Consider the following 19,326-nt stretch of genomic DNA (forward strand, 5'->3'; position numbering starts at 1 on the left):
TTCTCCTCGACGGACCTCCCTTGGAGGTCCCGATCAGGAGAGACCTTCCGTCTCAGGCAGGGGATGCAATATTGCACCCCCGGCAGGGGATTTGGAAACTGTGGGTTTGGCCTCTGAGGGGGCCCAACTCATAGAGAGTGGTCTCTCAACCGAGGTTGTTGAGACCATTCTAAGCTCCAGAGCTCCCGCTACGAGGAAACTATATTCACTATTTCGAGAGTTTTTCACTTCTTGGTGTTACCAGCGTCAGTGGGATCCGGTTAACTGTTCAGTAAACACAGTATTCGAGTTTCTGCAAGAACGCTTTGTATCAGGTCTATGTCCTTCCACGCTTAAGGTATACGTGGCGGCCATTGCGGCTTTCCACGCCCTGGTGGGTAGTACATTTTTGGGTCGAGACCCCCTGATCACTCGTTTCCTTCGTGGCACTTTGAGGCTGAGGCCTCCAACTTGCACTAGGGTGCTGGCTTGGGACCTTGCAATAGTTCTAGAAGGCCTATCTGGGGCTCCCTTCGAGCCCTTAGATTTGGTCTCAGAGAAGTTCCTTTCTTTTAAGACTATTTTCTGCTAGCTATTTCGTCCCTATTAGAGTCAGACCTTCAGGCCCTTTCGGTCCCCACCTGCCTTGAGTGCACCGGGGATGGCCAAGGCATTCTTACCCGAAACATGGATATGTTCCAAAGGTGCCTACCATTATTCCGAGGCCTATTGTGCTGCAGGTTTCTGTCCTCCTTTTACATCTGCGGACCAGGAAAGGCTGAACCTCTTGTGTCCAGTGCGAGCACTGGATACTTATGTTCATCGGACATCTTCAATGAGGAAGTCCGACCAGTTATTTATTTGCTTTGGATCACCTAAGAAGGGTCTTCCTGCTTCTAAACAGACGGTTAGTAAGTGGATAGTCGAGGCTATTTCACTTGCATACGAGTACTCTGACCATCCGTGTCCCTTGGTGGTCAGAGCTCACTCAACGAGGGGTATGGCGGCCTCTAAAGCCTTGTTATTTGGGGTTTCTCTCCAAGACGTTTGTGATGCGGCAGGCTGGTCTTCACCGCTCACATTCGTCAGGTTTTACAGTTTGGACCTGGATGCTGCCCCAGGTTCTCAGGTGCTTAGTGCTTAGTTCCAACAGACTGACACTCAGGTACTTGGAATTCTGGCGTTTTGGGTATTCTCGTTCCCAAGGCGTCAAGTGACGCATCGCGAGTTCCCTCGAAAGGGAACGTCTCAGGTTACTACTGTAACCATAGTTCCCTGAGAAAGGGAACGAGACGATGCGTCACCCTGCCATACTTCCTGCTTCCCTGTGATCGGCTTGCTTCGACTTTTTGAAGCTAATGCCGCGTTTCACCGGGTGAGCCTTTATCCCTTCCTGGTCATGACGTCACCCGCCCGTGACGCTCATTCTTTCCATTGGACTAGTTGACATTGATGCTCAGACGCATTCACGCTGGGGGCGTTCCCAAGGCGTCAAGTGACGCATCGTCTCGTTCCCTTTCTCAGGGAACTATGGTTACAGTAGTAACCTGAGACGTTTTCTCTTACCTGTTACCGAAACTCATTTATTTCTGTTGTGTTGTGGCTTATTTCTGTTGTGTTGTGGCTTATTTCTGTTGTGTTGTGGCTTATTTCGTTTTATTGTGAACTTATGTTTGCTTTTTAAATTTCGGTTTAAAACAGGACTGAGTGAAAACCCGGGGACACGACTAAAATATGTATTTTATCTAAAATATTAGATAAAATATTTAAAAACATAGATTGGATATAAAGTCAAACAACAATGCAAAAAAAATCTGATTTCTGATAGATTTTAATCATTATATTTCATGGTAAAGTTTAGAGATAGAGAGTGGGGTCATGCAGAAAATGCTATTTTTTAGTGTTCTATGTAGTTTTTATTTATGTTTTTAATTATACATTTTAAATTTGTAGTTAGCTTAGTGTGCAGGACATTTTGCTTAATAATAAAATGTATTTTAGAGTTAATTTTCATGCAATTTTATACATATAATGACCTGGGGACAGAAATGTCACCCTTTCGGTGGAATGGCTTTTATAATAACTTGGAAATATGTTGTCTAATGCATACAGTTGGGAGTTGGGAGATGGAAAAACCCGAAGCAGACCTAGTGTTGTCCAGATCTGAATGGCAGCGCGTCCAGGACCGTGTGAACGGAGTGAATCGTCACAGCAGAAGTGTAATAGCAGCGGCTGAACAGCGGGAGGCGCTGCACATGCGCTCTAAAGAGCTCGTCAAACACTGGCCCAACACCATAGCTGTGAGTGACAGCATCGCACTGGAGTTACTGCATTTGTAGCTCTCTTATTGTGCGGGGCTCCGTACTTCCTAAAACTATATATGCGTAAACATCATGCTTTTTAATGACCTAATCACTTTTTAAGGAAGAAAATAGGCCTTTTTATGAGTCTTTATTAAGAAATAAGAATAATTTATTTAAATTATAAATTATTATGATTATTAAAGTAAAGACGTCTGTCTATAGAAACATTGTCAGACACTTTTATTGTTTTTATATAGCCTTATTTAGACTTCTCGCTGTCTAATTTTCTTTTTGTGTCTGTGCCCCTATTATAATACTAAGTTTGTTACAATTTGGTATATTGTTAAATTGTAATTTGAATGTCATCTTGATGTGATATTTTAGTTTTTCTTCATTAAAAATAAATAAATAAAAGAATACCTGGGTCTCTGAGGGTTATAATATGAGACTTGATGTTTACAGTAACAAAGTACAACAAACAAATCTGATTTTGTCCTTACAGGGAGAACGACGGAAAAAACTGGAGGCGAAATCCATTCGAGAGGCGATGGAAGAGGAGGAGAAGAAACGTATCGACTTGGAAGCAGCAAGATATCAGGCCCAGATACGAAAGGAGATAATTGAGGAAACTAAAACCCAGCAGTACCACCAGACGGACAGAGTCAAAGGCCTCCATGTGTGTGTCTTACGTTATTAGACCACAAGTGTTTTTCTGTGGTGAAATGTTAGTAGAAACGATCCTCTTGTTGTTCTAGAGCGCTCTGAGGCTGGCGGAGGTCCTGAAGGAAAGAGAGGCTCAGATCGAGCTCAAGCGCATGAGGCAGAACGCCAGCAGAGCCGTGGACAGAGAGATCTTGGCCCGAATGGCTTGCAGAGAAGAGCAGGCGGTCCAGCAGGAGCGACAGAAAGCACTGCAGAGAAAACGAGACCAACTGGCCATTTCTGAGTGCTTGAAACTACAGTAAGGAGAAATTAAAGTGCATTTATGCTTCAGTGCATACACAGCTAACACAAATATGCTCTAAGGACTTTTTGATAACGTTCCAATTAAGATATAAATGTTATTTCTGAATGTTCCCTAAACGTTCAAAGTGTCAACAACATTTAAAATGTTTTTATTTATTTTTATTCTTCAAACACTGTGGGAATGTTACTTTTGAACAGTGTTGGGGAAAGTTACTTTTAAAAGTAATACATTACAATATTGTGTTACGTTAAAATTAACTAATTGTATTACTCAGTTAGTTTAATGGAAAGTAGTGTTATGTTAATGTTGTTACTTTTTCTGTTAAAAAAAACACTCCACGAATTATGTATAAGTTCTGTTTTGTGTTAATGTTTTGAGAACATGATTAAAGACCAGATAACTTTGAACAAACATAATGTTACTAGAAGAACGTTTGTTCGTAACTTTGAGAGAACCGTATCTAAAGTTCTGAGAACATTCCCTGTTAGCTGGGAATCACCTTAATGTGTCAATGTGTCTGACGTTTCCTCCTTTATTAGGGTTAAGGAGCATGACATGAAGAAGGAGCAGGAGAGGAGAAGGGAGGCTGAAGAGATGAAGCAACTCCGAGATCTTCATCTGAGGGAACAGGCCATCAAAGAGCGCCAGAATCGAGAAGTGAAGAGAAAAAGAATGAATGCTTTTCGTGTAAGCCGGTTGTTGGACAACATTCACACTGTAAAAGCAGATCGAATCAGATGCGGTTTTGAAATCCCTTCTTCTGTCTTCCATCAGGACCATTTGACCAACAGAGAGCTGACAAAAGCAGCGGAGGCTCGGAGGCAAGAGGAAGAGGAGGAGAAGAGAAAGCAGATCGCCAGCCAGAGCGAAAAAGTGACGAGAATGAGGAGAGAAAAATAGGAGGAAACATTTAGGTATTGTACATTTAGGTATTGTACATAAGACAATGGAAATGCGTCCTGTGGTGGATATTAATCACACTCATTAGTGTCAGAAATTAACTTCTTTATTTTCAGGAGCATTTTTGCACATTTATGAGGGCTAACACGCATCAAACACACAGCATGCTGATTAATTATGTTAAACACTTCCAACCCATACTAACATTTATATATTAAATGCTTAGACAACTGATAAAATAACTTTGGGCGCATTTTAGGCATTGTTGTTACTTTAAAACTGTGAATCTCTAGAGATCATGGGCTTCCAGTGATATTTTAGTATTATTTATAATATACAGTATTTAGCAATGTTTTGAATGACCTTTTATTATTATTTTCAGAATTGTGTGCTTTTGTCATTTTTCCACCTGTTTTTTAATTTGATTTCTTTTGAGTTTTATTTTATATTTACTTCAGTTTTAGTAATTTTAGTACTTCAACTTACAAAGTGAAATGTTATTTCAATTACTTGCCAAGGCAACATTTCTAAGTTCAAGGTTAAAGTTTCTCATCTAATATTTTTATTTTTAGCTTCCTAACACTGTAAACCCTAACGCTCAAAATAATCCATTGTTTTGAGTAGGGCCAACTCACATTATACAAATTAGTTCCATCAAATTAATATACGATACTTACAATTTTATGAATATTTTAACATTTATTTTTTCTTTTGAGTTCACAAAACTGACACATTTTAAGTAAGTTGAATTGTTTCGTTGTTTTCAGTTCTATGAACTTGTTTCTTTTAATTTTGACAAACTTAAATTTAACTGAAACTGGGCTGGGATTTTTATTTCCCAGCATGCTTTGCAATGACACTCAAAAGGGAGAGTAAATGCTAAAATTAAGTGTTAAAGACCATGTTAGGTTAGATTGCCCTTGTGTAGGTCAAGTCTTTCACTCAAACTTGAATTCAAAAGCTAGGGGAGTCGCTATTCTAATTAACAAAAAAGTCCAGTTCTCATCCACTGACGTTATTGCTGATAGGAATGGCAGATACCTCATGGTTGCTGGTACCCTGATGCAAAAAAAGGTTTTGTTGGTGAATGTATATGCCCCGAACTTCGATGATGTTGAATTCGCTAACAGATTGCTGAGTAACATCCCCTTCTTGAATACACACCTGCTGATTTTCGGTGGGGATTTAAATTGTGTTTTCGACCCAATCTTAGATCGGTCTAATCCTCGAAATCTATCTCAATCTGCTATGTCTAAAACTTTCTCTGATTTTATGAAACAGTATGGTCTTATTGATCCATGGAGATCTCGTAACCCCTCTATTAAAAAATTCTCTTTCTTTTCCCAGGTGCACCATTCATATTCTAGGATTGATTATTTTTTTATTGACCGTACGCTTAATTAATGTGTTAATTCTTCGGACTATTTAGGTATTGTAATCTCTGACCACTCACCTTTACTATTAGATATTCAACTTTCTACCTATAAACGTAGCCCACCACTTTGGAGATTTAACTCTCTCCTTTTGGCAGACCAAGAATTCTGCAAATTCATTTCAAACTCTATTGATGAGTTCTTGTCTTTCAATCATAATGACTCATCTTCATATTCATTGCTGTGGGAGACACTTAAATGTTACCTGAGAGGTCAAATTATTTCTTATTCTGCTCTTTCTAATAAAAAGATTAATGCCAGGCTTAATGCACTTACATCTGTGATTGGGGACCTTGATCAAAGATTCGCGCTGAACCCTTCTCCAGAACTTCTTAAGCAGCGTCTTGATCTGCAAGCAGAATTTGATCTCATCTCAACTAAAGAGGCAGAGCGCTTGCTATTACGCAGCCGTGGCTCATACTACGAATATGGCGACAAGGCAAGTCGTTTACTGGCACATCAGTTACGACGGCAGGCCACTTCCCGTCTGATACCTACTATTAAAAACACGTATGACACTATTACTACAGACCCCTTGGAAATTAATGCTATTTTTAAATCATTTTACTCTTTATTATATAAATCTGAATTTCCTACTGACAACACTAAAATGAATACATTTCTTCAGAATCTTTCGAACCCTGTCATTGATACAAATACTGCCACGCAAATGGACTCTCCACTCTCTCTTGAAGAAGTATTAATAGCAATTAATGCTATGCAATCTAATAAAGCCCCGATGGGTTTCCGATTGAATTTTTAAAAACATTTATTGACAAATTAGCACCGTTACTTTTATCCGTATTCAATGAATCCCTAGAAAGTGGTTCATTACCACCAACCTTGACACAAGCCACTATCGCTCTCCTTCTCAAAAAGGACAAAGATTCGACCTCCTGTGGGTCTTACAGACCATTGTCTTTGCTTAATGCTGACGTCAAGGTATTGGCTAAAGTAATTGCATCCCGCTTAGAGAATGTGCTTCCTCATATTATATCTGATGAGCAAAATGGTTTTATAAAGGGACGTCAACTGTTTTTTAATACCCGTACACTTTTCAATATAATTTACTCAAAACACTCGGCTGAACTTCCTGAGCTTGTGATTTCTTTAGACGCAGAAAAGGCATTCGATAGGGTAGAGTGGGAATACTTGTTTGCAGTTCTGAAAAAATTTGGATTTGGTGAAAAATGTATTTCTTGGATTCGCCTCCTTTACTCATCCCCCAAGGCTAGTGTTCATACTAATGATGTTTATTCTGATTATTTTGCCCTTGGACGTGGAACTCGCCAAGGTTGTCCTTTATCACCTTTGCTCTTTGCTATTGCTATCGAGCCTCTGTCAATTACATTAAGATCTTCCCCTTTATTCAAAGGTATCACCCGTAATGGATTCGAAAATAAATTATCACTTTATGCGGATGATTTGTTATTGTATATAACTGATCCTACACTTTCCATCCCTGCGGTTTTGGGTATTCTGGAGAACTTCAGCGCTTTTTCAGGTTACAAATTAAATTTGGAGAAAAGTGAGTGTTTTCCCATTAATACTGCAGCATGTCAGTTGCAACAGTCAGATTTGCCTTTTCGATTTAGTCCATCAGGGTTCAAATACCTAGGTGTTAACGTGACTCGTTCTTTATCTAGCCTTGCGTCTGCGAATTTCACTCCCCTTATCTCTAGGATTACATCTAATATTCAAAGATGGGGTAACCTCCCCCTTTCACTAATCGGCAAGATTAATGTTGTTAAAATTAATATTTTACCGAAATTTCTTTTTTTATTCCAGTCAATTCCTCTTTTTCTGCCAAAACATTTCTTTGACTCATTTGATAAGATAATTTGTTCTTTTATTTGGGGCGGAAAATCACCTAGGATTCGTAAAACTCTACTGCAGAGATGCAGACTTAATGGAGGACTGGCATTACCTAATTTTTTAACTTACTATTGGGCGGCTCACATCCATAAACTTTGCTACTGGTTAAAATCCCCTGGATCCTCTTGGTGTAAACTAGAACTATCCTCCTCTAGGGGATCTTCTATACCTGCTCTACTTTATTCCTCTTTACCTACGAAACCTTCTCTATACACTGATAATCAAGTGGTTCTTAACACACTCAAAATCTGGTATCAATTTAGACGACACTTTAAATTTGTAGATGCATCTTCCTTGGGTCCTATCAATAACAACCATTTATTTCCTCCATCACTTTCGGACTCGACATTTTCACTGTGGTATGACAAGGGTGTTTTGCAATTCAGAGATTTATATGTAGATGGTGTCTTTGATAGCTTTACCAATCTGTCATCTCGCTTTGAACTCCCTGTTACTCATCTGTTTCGCTATTTTCAAACTCGCAACTTTGTGGCTAAGTGTGTCCCTAATTTCCCTTCTTTACCTCCAGTGCATCGGTGGGAAACCATGCTTTCATTTGTCCCTCATCACAGGGGAATCATTTCAAAGCTATATGACATTATCTTAGCTTTTAGCGACCATTCAAATGACAAACTTAAGGGTACATGGGAAAGGGAACTGGGAATACAAATACAGGAGGAGTCTTGGGAACAGGCCATAGAGAGGATACGTTCTACCACCTCTTGTGCTCGTCTTGGACTTATTCAATTCAAGGTTTTACATAGGGTACATTTCTCTAAGCTTAGACTATCTGAAATATATCCGGAAGTGGAAGACAAATGTGATAAATGCCATGGCTCCCCTTGTCATCTTAGCCACATGTTTTTTTTTTTTGTCCTGATTTGGTAGATTTCTGGGTGGCTTATTTTAATATTATGTCCTCTGTTCTTGGGGTAAATCTCCAACCTTGTCCTCTGATTGCTATATTTGGGATTCCTGACCCCTCAATGGCACTTAACCGTACACAAAAGGACATCATAGCTTTCACATCCTTACTAGCAAGACGCTCCTTATTGCTACATTGGAAGTCTGCTAAATATCCTTCTATCTCCCGTTGGCTCAGAGACATCATGTATTTTTTTTAAACTTGAGAAAATTAAATATACATTGAGAGGATGTACAGTCAAATTTTTCCTTAAATGGCAACCCTTTATTTCCTATTTCACAAATTTAAAGGTACTACCCAATTGAATGTGTGCCTGTTATTATTGTACTGTTTGTATTGCATAATTAACCAGTAATATGTGTGTTGGTCATGGTGAGCTGAGTGGGTGGGGGGTTGTTTATTATTTCTAACACGACACTCTGTGATCTAATTTACTTATTTCTAATAATTCTTATTAGAGTGTTTTATTTATTTATTTATTTTTATTTATTTATTATTTTTTCTGTAATGTGTATATGTGTCCGTGTACATGTACATATATGTTTAAAAAGTGGGTGGAAAAAACAAAAAAGGGGGGAAAGGATAAATTGTATCTGTGAATGGAAATTCTGTTTTGTGTTATTGTTGTATTGTTTTCCTTTTCCTTCAATAAAAAAACAAAAACAAAAAATACTGCACTACAAAATATCTGAAAATAATGTATAATAATCAGAGGTTTTTTTAATAACTTGGTGTTACGGGCAGACGGACACCACCCTTAACATAAAGGAGAGACGCACACAGATCAGCTCGTATCAAAAGTAGGGGTATGTTTATTTAACAGAAGGGTTATCAAATAATAGGTAGGTTAACAAAAAAAAAAATACAAAGGCGGAACGCCTTCTACTGCCGGGTGGACGGCTGGACGGTAGTCACTCAAAAGACAGAAAGCACGGCTGTGCATCGACTCTGTTCTCAGGCTCTGTGTGCGCGCTCAGGTGTGGTCCCAGGAGCCTTTTATAGCGCAAGTAGGCTTCGCTCAGGTGTGGCTCATCTGTAATTGGGGAAGAGACATTGCGCTCAAACACATGTATAGGAACAAACACCAGAGCTGGGGGACGTAATACCCCCACCCCGAAATGGTGACCTGTCGCCATACCTGGAACATGAGAACACTCATTTTTACTCACGAATTCTGTGTTTCAGCTCAATGTTTGAGCCAACCCAGACAATAGAGTTCCAGCTACAAATAATCACTACCTCGTTCAAGGCGTATCTGCATGCGAAAAGAAGTTAGAATTACACAGGAATGTATTATTTTGGCGTATATGGTTAAGTCACAGGCAAATCGCAACTATGCGCGACGCAATACCTAGTATTGCTACAGACTTACATTAGGTTAGCAAGCCCAATAAATTAAAATAAATCCCAAAACAATATATATATATACACTCACCGGCCACTTTATTAGGTACAACTGTCCAACTGCTCGTTAACACTTAATTTCTAAGCAGCCAATCACATGGCGGCAACTCAGTGCATTTAGGCATGTAGACATGGTCAAGACAATCTCCTGCAGTTCAAACCGAGCATCAGTATGGGGAAGAAAGGTGATTTGAGTGACTTTGAACGTGGCATGATTGTTGGTGCCAGAAGGGCTGGTCTGAGTATTTCAGAAACTGCTAATCTACTGGGATTTTCACGCACAACCATCTCTAGGGTTTACAGAGAATGGTCCGAAAAAGAAAAAACATCCAGTGAGCGGCAGTTCTGTGGGCGGAAATGCCTTGTTGATGCCAGAGGTCAGAGGAGAATGGCCAGACTGGTTCGAGCTGATAGAAGGGCAACAGTGACTGAAATAACCACTCGTTACAACCGAGGTATGCAGCAAAGCATTTGTGAGCCACAACACGCACAACCTTGAGGCGGATGGGCTACTACAGCAGAAGACTCCACCGGGTACCACTCATCTCCACTACAAATAGGAAAAAGAGGCTACAATTTGCAAGAGCTCACCAAAATTGAACAGTTGAAGACTGGAAAAATGTTGCCTGGTCTGATGAGTCTCGATTTCTGTTGAGACATTCAGATGTTAGAGTCAGAATTTGGCGTAAACAGAATGAGAACATGGAACCATCATGCCTTGTTACCACTGTGCAGGCTGGTGGTGGTGGTGTAATGGTGTGGGGGATGTTTTCCTGGCACACTTTAGGCCCCTTAGTGCCAATTGGGCATCGTTTAAATGCCACGGCCTACCTGAGCATTGTTTCTGACCATGTCCATCCCTTTATGGCCACCATGTACCCATCCTCTGATGGCTACTTCCACCATGTCACAAAGCTCTAATCATTTCAAATTGGTTTCTTGAACATGACAATGAGTTTCACTGTACTAAAATGGCCTCCACAGTCACCAGATCTCAACCCAATAGAGCATCTTTGGGATGTGGTGGAACGGGAGATTCGCATCATGGATGTGCAGCCGACAAATCTGCGGCAACTGTGTGATGCCATCATGTCAATATGGACCAAACTCCCTGAGGAATGCTTCCAGCACCTTGTTGAATCTATGCCACGAAGAATTGAGGCAGTTCTGAAGGCAAAAGGGGGTCCAACCCGTTACTAGCATGGGGTACCTAATAAAGTGGCCGGTGAGTGTATATATACATATAGTGTTGTTTTATTATTATTAACTATAACCTAAATGTATAGACCATATTCAGTAAATAAGGACACATGCAAGTTCATTTTCACAATAAACAAAACGTTTTTGTTTTTTTCCAAGTAATTTAAAAAAAAAATACTATTAAGCATCCACCCTAGACAACGCATCTGCGATAATATTGTCTATTCCCCGGACATGCACAATTTGGAGGTTAAAAGGTTGAAGCAATCAGCGCATTAACCTACGATTTGAATTGTACATGCGACTGAGGAATTTGAGTGGGTCATGGTCAGTATAGACCTTAACTGGATGTACCGTAGAACCTAAATACACTTTCGAAGTGTTGAATAGCCAGGACTAAAGCCAAAGTCTCTTGCTTGATAGTGGAGTACTTTCGCTTGGCAGAATTACATTTCTTAGAGAAGAAACTCACAGGATGGTTTACATTGTCTACGCCTGATTGCAAAAGTACGGCACCGGCGCCTACGCTGCTGGCGTCCACAGCAAGCTGAAGGCGATCGAAGAAGAGGAGAAGAAACGTCTCGACATAGAAGAAGAGAAATACCAGGCCCAGATACGAAAGGAGGCCATTGAGAAAGCAGAAACCAAGCAGTATACCAGACCGACAGAGTGAAAGGCCTCCATGTTCGTGTCTTACGTTATTAGACCACAAATCGTCGTGCGAAAAAAGAACTGAAAGACTTTGTGGCAAAGAACACCGCTCTCATTGTTGAGAAGGAAAACCCAGTTCCAGAAATACGCCAATCAAGTCATCGAAACAGCCGAGAAGGCAGGGAGAAACATCTACCCGCTCCTAAAGAACAAGCGGTCAGTCCGTAGATACGGCAAGAGCGTGCAAGCGGTTTTTAAATTAATATCCAGTTCTCCTGTTGCTCAGTTTACTATTTGACACAAGGTAAGGCTATTTTGATTCTTTGCATTGAGTGAAATTAAAGTTAAAGACTTTAAAGACGTAGGTATAACCGGACAAAATATGAACAATAGCTAGGAAAAAAACAAGTGGCGATGAAAAACAAATTAATTTATTTTTTAACAAGCATGTAAACAGAACACCTTATCTCAAAGTTGAGAGAACTCAGCTTGGCGGAAAGATCTCTTTTTTCTCCACGAAGGCCCGACCAGCTACAAAGTAGGCAACCTTTCCTGCTTTCCGTGCCTCGTCGACTAACGGCCACAACTTCATTCTACCATCTCTGTCGGCCTTGCAAAGATCCTCTCTAAAACGCAGACCATTTTCCCGTAGATAAGCGGAGTTTTTGGCTGCCGCCCGTACTGCTGCTCTGTGTATACGCGAAGAGAACTGGATGATTACACCGCGAGCAGAATTTTCTTCACACCAACACGATGCTCTGGCAGTAATTTCTGACAAATGCCAACCACTTCTCTCCTTACATTTTTTTCATCGATATTTTCTGACAGGCAGTGTAATTTCAAATTCCAACGTCTGGAATACCGCTCCAATTCAGTGATGCGTGACTCCAATGCGCCGATCCGATTGTTCTCTTTCAACAGTGATGACTCGACTTGGGAAACTTTGGTCTTCACCTCATTCACATCATCACACACGGCATTAAGCTTTTCTCTCAATCCGGCAATATGAGAGGTGTTGACCGCAACCATCGACTCCAGCTTATCAGGAATGGCTTATATAATAACTTGGAAATTTGTTGTCTAATACATACAGTTGTGAGTTGGGAGATGGAGAAACACGAAGCAGACCTAGTTTTGTCCAAATCTGATTGGCAGCGCATGCAGGACAGTGTGAACGGAGTGAATCGTCACAGCAGAAGTGTCATAGCAGCGGCTGAACAGCGGGAGGCGCTGCACATGCGCTCTAAAGAGCTCGTCAAACCCAACACCATAGCTGTGAGTGACAGCATCGCACTGGAGTTACTGCATTTGTAGCTGTCTTATTGTGCGGGGCTCCGTACTTCTTATGCCGGGCGTACACCAAAGGATTTTCACAGTCCCAGACTAAAGACCGGCAGTCTTTAGGAATCTTACTGGAGTCTCGGCGCGCTCCCGTCGTCTCGATCGTTAAATGTGAGGTGATAATCTGCAGTCGGCGACCCGATTTATGCCAGTCTTTCTCTAGTCTTTCATATTACAGACTGATCTCATGAAATGGCGTATGTATGACACGCCAATTCGTATTTCCATTTTTGGCGTGCTATCAACACGCATAATCGCTTTTCAGCGTGTTTATCAACGCCTTTGACTTAACGTTACATTACTGTATTATGTATATATAAATATATGACCTACCCCAACCCCGTCCCTAAACCTACCCGTCACTGGGGTTAATACCATTTATGAGTCTTCTCCTACCATCCTAGGAAAAGAAATATCGCTCCACAGATGTAGATATAGATTTTGCTTCGTTTCGCTCGGACATTTAACGGCGTACACATACACGCGGAATCACTCGGACATTTAACGGCGTACACATACACGCAAAAGATTTCGGCGTGGACATACACGCGGATATCTCAAAATGCGTATAGATAACACGCCACTTGAAGTGGCGTGTATGTTTACGCAAAGTCATGATGTCATGTTGCATATTAAACATGTTTGATATTATCGCAAGTCCTAGCGTAGTCATAGTGACGTAAAACAATCAACAACCAATAAAATCGTTCTCAGAAAACCGGAAGCCATCAGTCACAACAAAGAAACACTTATATTCATAATTTCAACACAGCATTTAAAATTAAACCCTTTCAAGACATTTAGTTCAAACTATTGTTCTCATCATATAATGATATAGATTCATAACCCCCGGTCATGTGAAAAAGTTAGGTCATCCCATTAAATAGTCAACTCTTTATTAACTCTTTCCCCGCCAGCATTTTTAAAAAAAGTTGCCAGCCACCGCCAGGGTTTTTGACTATTTTCGCTAAACTTTAATGGCCCGCAGAATATTTTCTTCTATGAATATTGTCAGGGTCTTGCTCTGGCAGCTTTGTCTGTGTTGTCTTTGTTTCATGTCTCTATGTTTGTGTTGTGCTTTAACATATGGTTTTGTTTGTGTTGGCCATGTGCTCCTCTGTTCCTGCCTCCTTGTTTCCCTGTACCACACCCTCTTGTCTAGTTGAGTCCTCGTTTGTCTGAGTGTTGTCACCTGTTCCTCATGTTCTCTGCTCCCTTGTTTGAGTCCTCGTTTATCTGAGTGTGGTCACCTGTTCCTTGTCTGAGTGTGCTCACCTGTTCCTCTTGTTCTTAGCTCCCTTTATATGTGTTCTCTTGCCCTCATGTGTTGCCAGTTAGTTAGATGTTGTTCTTCTGTATAGACGTTGTGCTACATTGTTTGTTTGACAGTCTAGTAATTTCTAGTCAGAGCTAACTTAAATCTCCTCATCTAGTCTCGTCGTTTCTTGTGCTTGCTGTGACTTTTGTCTTCCCTAGTTTGTCCTCCAAGTAGTGATGACCAAATGAAGCGTTTCGAAGCATTATTGCTTTCTGATACAATCGTGTCGAAAATAGTTCATTATTCGAAGCTTCATTCAGAGAGAAATTGCAGCACCATCTCCTGGTGAAGTAAATGTAATGCAACAAAGCTGACAACCATCAAATGCAAGTAGGATTATATGTTAACGCCCCGTTTATTACGTATTTACCGAGGCGATCAAAGCTGAAACAGTGTTAGTGCTGTGAAACTCATTTATTTAGGTGAATTTTACAGATACTGATGAATTTCATGTGTTCACCTTGATAATAAAACATTAAGCATGATGTGTGTGTGTAATTATTTCTTTAGACAAGGACAGAAGATCAGACCAGCTTAAAAAAAGTTGGAAACCATCACAGAAATTCTAATGGTTTCTATTAAAATACCAATAGGAACCATTGGCTTTTACCATTTAAACCCCTACAGAATTATTTTTTGGCACATATTCCATTAGGATTTAATGCCCCCACCAATAGAACCCAACACATATCAGTAGAGACCCACAAAGACCACTATAATTCCCATTACAACCAATAAAATTCCCATGAAAACCATTAAATCCAATAAAATTTCTGTGATGGTTTCTATAGTTTTTTTTTTTTTTTTAGCAGGGCAGTATCATGTGTGAAAGCTTTATCTTGTTTAGCTGTGGGAAGCAGAGCTCTATAACTTGTTAACTGGTGGGACTAATATTTGTTTATGTTGAAAAGGATGTGCTTGTGTAACTGGTTGTAGACTATACTATAGCCTAATATAGCAGAGGGTTTTTGAAGTTTCTGTGTCTTTGATGCATGTTTTTATGTCACAATGTTCATATGTTCTCCAATTAATAAAATAAATAAAAATAAACGTGGCAGAGGATGTGCTTTGGGTACATCATGCAGAAGGCTTAGACAAAGTGTTCATTAAATGGTATGGTTTTTATTCAGAAATATTATTTTCTCCACGGTGTTTGGTGAAAGGCGATTTCTTTTCTTTTTTTAAACAATTTCACCAGCTTTAGAGAATATCCTCTCGCATGGAACAGATGCAGAAGTACACAAAAACAGTTTAGAAAGCTGGTATAAATGAGGATATTGCTTTGTGGCTTCACAGCCGCCAGGTTTCAAACCTGTCAACACTGGATGGGCTGTCAAAGCAGTCGGGTGGTTCACTACAGGAGTGAACCAGTGTGTTTGCTTCAGACGTCATTTTCACGTGACTAGTGACGTAATGATACAAGCTCCGAAGCAGTGGTTCATTGCAAGGTCCGTTCGAGTTTGAAGCAAGCTTCGGAGCGTCGGTGTCAGATGTAACATCACTACCTCCAAGCTGAGCTTCCCTGGCCGCTTATACCATCAGCCAAGCAGCAAGACAGTCTCTTGCTGGCCTTCTGTGTCTACCCTCCCTCCTACTATCATCCTGGGTTGGATTCAGCGCTCTCTCAGCCTGCCTGTCTTTGTGCCTCATCCCTGCCTACTGTTTGGACTATTCACCTCCTCACCCACCACCATCTCTCGTCTTGTCTACTGTCTTTCAATAAAACCTGTTAACACATTTCTGCATTTGAGTCCTCCATCATAGACTCGTGACAAATATATGAAGATGCTATAGGTTTTGTCAAAAACACAACATTTTTGACAAAAAGCTGAGAAAAAGGCATTTTTATCAAACAAGTGCATTTTCAAGCAGAATACATTCAGATGTCGTTTCCTTCATATATAAAACCTTCCAAAATAAATTAAATTTATAAATAAATGTAAAATATATCAAATTTAGGCAGTGTAATTTGCTTTTGAGTGGTACACGGAGTAACATTTCCCAGGATGTAAGGGGACACCACAACTTTTGCAGTAGAACGAGGTCTCCTTCCGCAACCCCTTACGTACACAAACTCTGCATCCTCTGGTTGGGTGTTGCTTTTTGGGAGTGGGCAGGATTGGAACAAGTTCATGAACAGCAAAACTGACATTCAGCCGGTTGGTTGGGTCAGTGTTGTATGGTGCTCTTGGAGTGGTTTCAGTTGGGGGCTCAACACTTTCCTCCCCACCACCAGCATACTGTTGGCTGGTCCATGATTTTATAACACTCTGGATGAATGAGAGAAGAGTGTTACAATTACCCTGTGGGTTTTTCGCTTTGTAAATGACAAAAGCGTTGAACAAACTGATCTGAAACAGATACATGACAAATTTCTTCGTCCACTTGTGTGACTTCCTGATAAAAGGGTAGTACACAATGTTTTGGTCTAGTTTGTCAACGCCATTCATTTCATGATTGTATTCCACAATGCATGCTGGTTTTTGCTTTGCAACTTTTTCTTGGTGACCTCTCTGCCATACCTCAACACGTTCCATGTTGTTCTGATGGAATGTTGTGACCATTTTCACTGTTTGTTTGTCTCTCCATGCCAAGACCATCACATTTTCTTTGTGACGCATGATTGTTTCCCCAATCCTAAGGTCAGCATTTCTGACATCTCGAATGACCGGCGGTTCACCTCTGTTTTTCCTAATTGTACCACATACATGGGTTTTCATATCAAGTAGGCGCTTACACAGTCGTACAGAGTTGTATAAGTTGTCCATAAACAATCTGTAGCCGTGACCTACTAGGCGATTAAGAAGAGAGACAACCGTGTCTCCCAGGGCAGCGCTTTCCCCACAATAGGGCTTCATGTTAAAACAGTACCCTGTATCAGAATCGCACAAGATGTAGGATTTTACTCCATATTTGATGGGTTTATGGGGATTGTACACCCTGAAAGCTAGGCGCCCACGCCACAGAAACATCCCCTCATCAATGCAAATGTTTGACTTGGGCTGATACATTTCGCGGAATTTGGACACAAGGTGATCCAAGACAGGGCGGATTTTGTACAGCCTGTCAGTACAATTGTCTGGCCTTGTTGTATTATCATTGAAGTGAAGAAATCTCCATATGATTTCAAACCTGTTGCGAGGCATGACCTTGTTGAAGTAGGGGGTAGCTAACATGTCATCTGTACACTAATACATATCAAGTTCAGGCTTATGAATGATACCAGTGAGAAAAAGGAGCCCCATGAAAGTTTTCATTTCTGAAACTGTGACAGGCTTCCATGCATGATATCTAGCATGTTGTGAAGTGTCATCCATAGCCTGAATACACTGATCTGCATACAGGTTGGTCTGATCAACAATGTTCTGACTCAGTACATTAGAAATGAACAACTCAGTAAAGTCTACAGGTTGTTCTGACTCAAGAGCAGCAGCATCACCGATAGGCCCAGGATTCTCAGTGAAGGGAATGTTTTTTGGCTGCCAGTTAATTTCATGCCACTCAGGATCATCAGGTTCATCATCTTCAGCTGGATCAGGATGGTTCACAGTGGCCCTTGTTTGGTCACCAGCAGCACCGTGTTGATGTACTTGACGCATCCGGCCTCTGCCTCGCTGTGTTCTACCTGTAAATAATTATATGAGTAATTGGAATTACTTTCAATAAACAGACCTAGATACACACACACATATATAAATACATATTACAATGTGGTAAATGTGCACAAAGAGAGATACAATTTGGCCATTACACGCTCATATTTACAGACACAGCCACACATAAATGCATGCACACTCACACACAAATATTATAGTGTTTATATATATATATTTTATCCCATAAAGATATAACACTTTCTCAGATATTTTGTTTTCTTACCTCTATGCGTTCTGCCTCTGCCTCGCTGTTCTACCTGTGAATAATGATATAAATAATTGGAATTACTTTCAATAAACAGACCTAGATACACACACATATATATATAAAAACATATATTACAATGTGTTAAATGTGCACAAAGAGAGAAACAATTGGGCCATTACACGCTCATATTTACAGACACAGCCACACATAAATGCATGCACACTCACACACAAATATTATAGTGTTATATATATATATATATATATATATATATATATATATATATATATATATATATTAGTGCTGGGCAACGATTAAAAAATTTAATCGCGATTAATCGCATGATTTTCTTGCGATTAATCGCGATTAATCGCATTGTTACGCGCAATATTGAATAATGAATTCTAAAGTAGTGTATTGCGCACTTTTGATTTAAATGTACTGCTACAAAAGTGCAATAACATGTGGTTTGCAAAAACTTTAAACAAATAAGGTGCTTTTATACCAGCAGTATTGCCTTTACACAGTATCAATACAATATTTCTTGTAAATCTCAACTTAAACATTAACGTAATCAAATCAAATATTTAAACAAAGCTATTTGCCACTGCCAGGGCATTACCTTTTATCTAGCTTGTTAAAAAGAGTCCATTTTACTTGTTGTTTTTTTTCTGAACAGGTATCTTGTATCAGGGAGCAGCAGAAACAGTCTAGTTAAAGGGTCATGATCACTACTACAGATATAAGTCGACCAACGTTACTTCTCTGATAGCAGCTTAGGTTTGGTCATGGCATGCCATGGTTTCCCACGTAAGATTACATTAAACAGAGGTAAAGCCCAATTTATACTTCTGCGTCGAACTCACGCCGTAGCTGTGTAGCGCGCGTACACTGACGTGCATCTTTTCAAAAATGTAACGTCAATTCTTCGCGTACTGCAAGCGCTGTGATTGCTAGAACCGCTCCCCGGGTTTCACACTCTCCCTCTGCATGTGTAATTGCGCGTCAACGCGGACAACGACGCAGATATATAAATGAAAACCAACGCGTAGTCTATAGCGTAGAGGCTCCGGCTTAGGTCCGACGCAGAATTATAAATCAGCCTAGAGTGAGGTGAAGTGGTCGAGCACAGGTGCAGCGACAAGCGGGTGCGTTTCTGTGAAACT

At 40.3% G+C, this 19,326-nt stretch overlaps 1 pseudogene; it reads left to right on the forward strand.

Moving 5' to 3' along the window:
* The first annotated feature begins 2,105 nt into the window (after positions 1-2,105).
* The window catches only part of LOC130102001 (cilia- and flagella- associated protein 210-like), a 65,730-nt pseudogene continuing 48,509 nt past the window's right edge, over positions 2,106-19,326 (forward strand).

Source organism: Rhinichthys klamathensis, unplaced genomic scaffold, assembly GCF_029890125.1.
Source record: "Rhinichthys klamathensis goyatoka isolate OS25496 unplaced genomic scaffold, OSU_Roscu_1.1 h1tg000264l_1, whole genome shotgun sequence".
Lineage (NCBI taxonomy): Eukaryota > Metazoa > Chordata > Actinopteri > Cypriniformes > Leuciscidae > Rhinichthys > Rhinichthys klamathensis.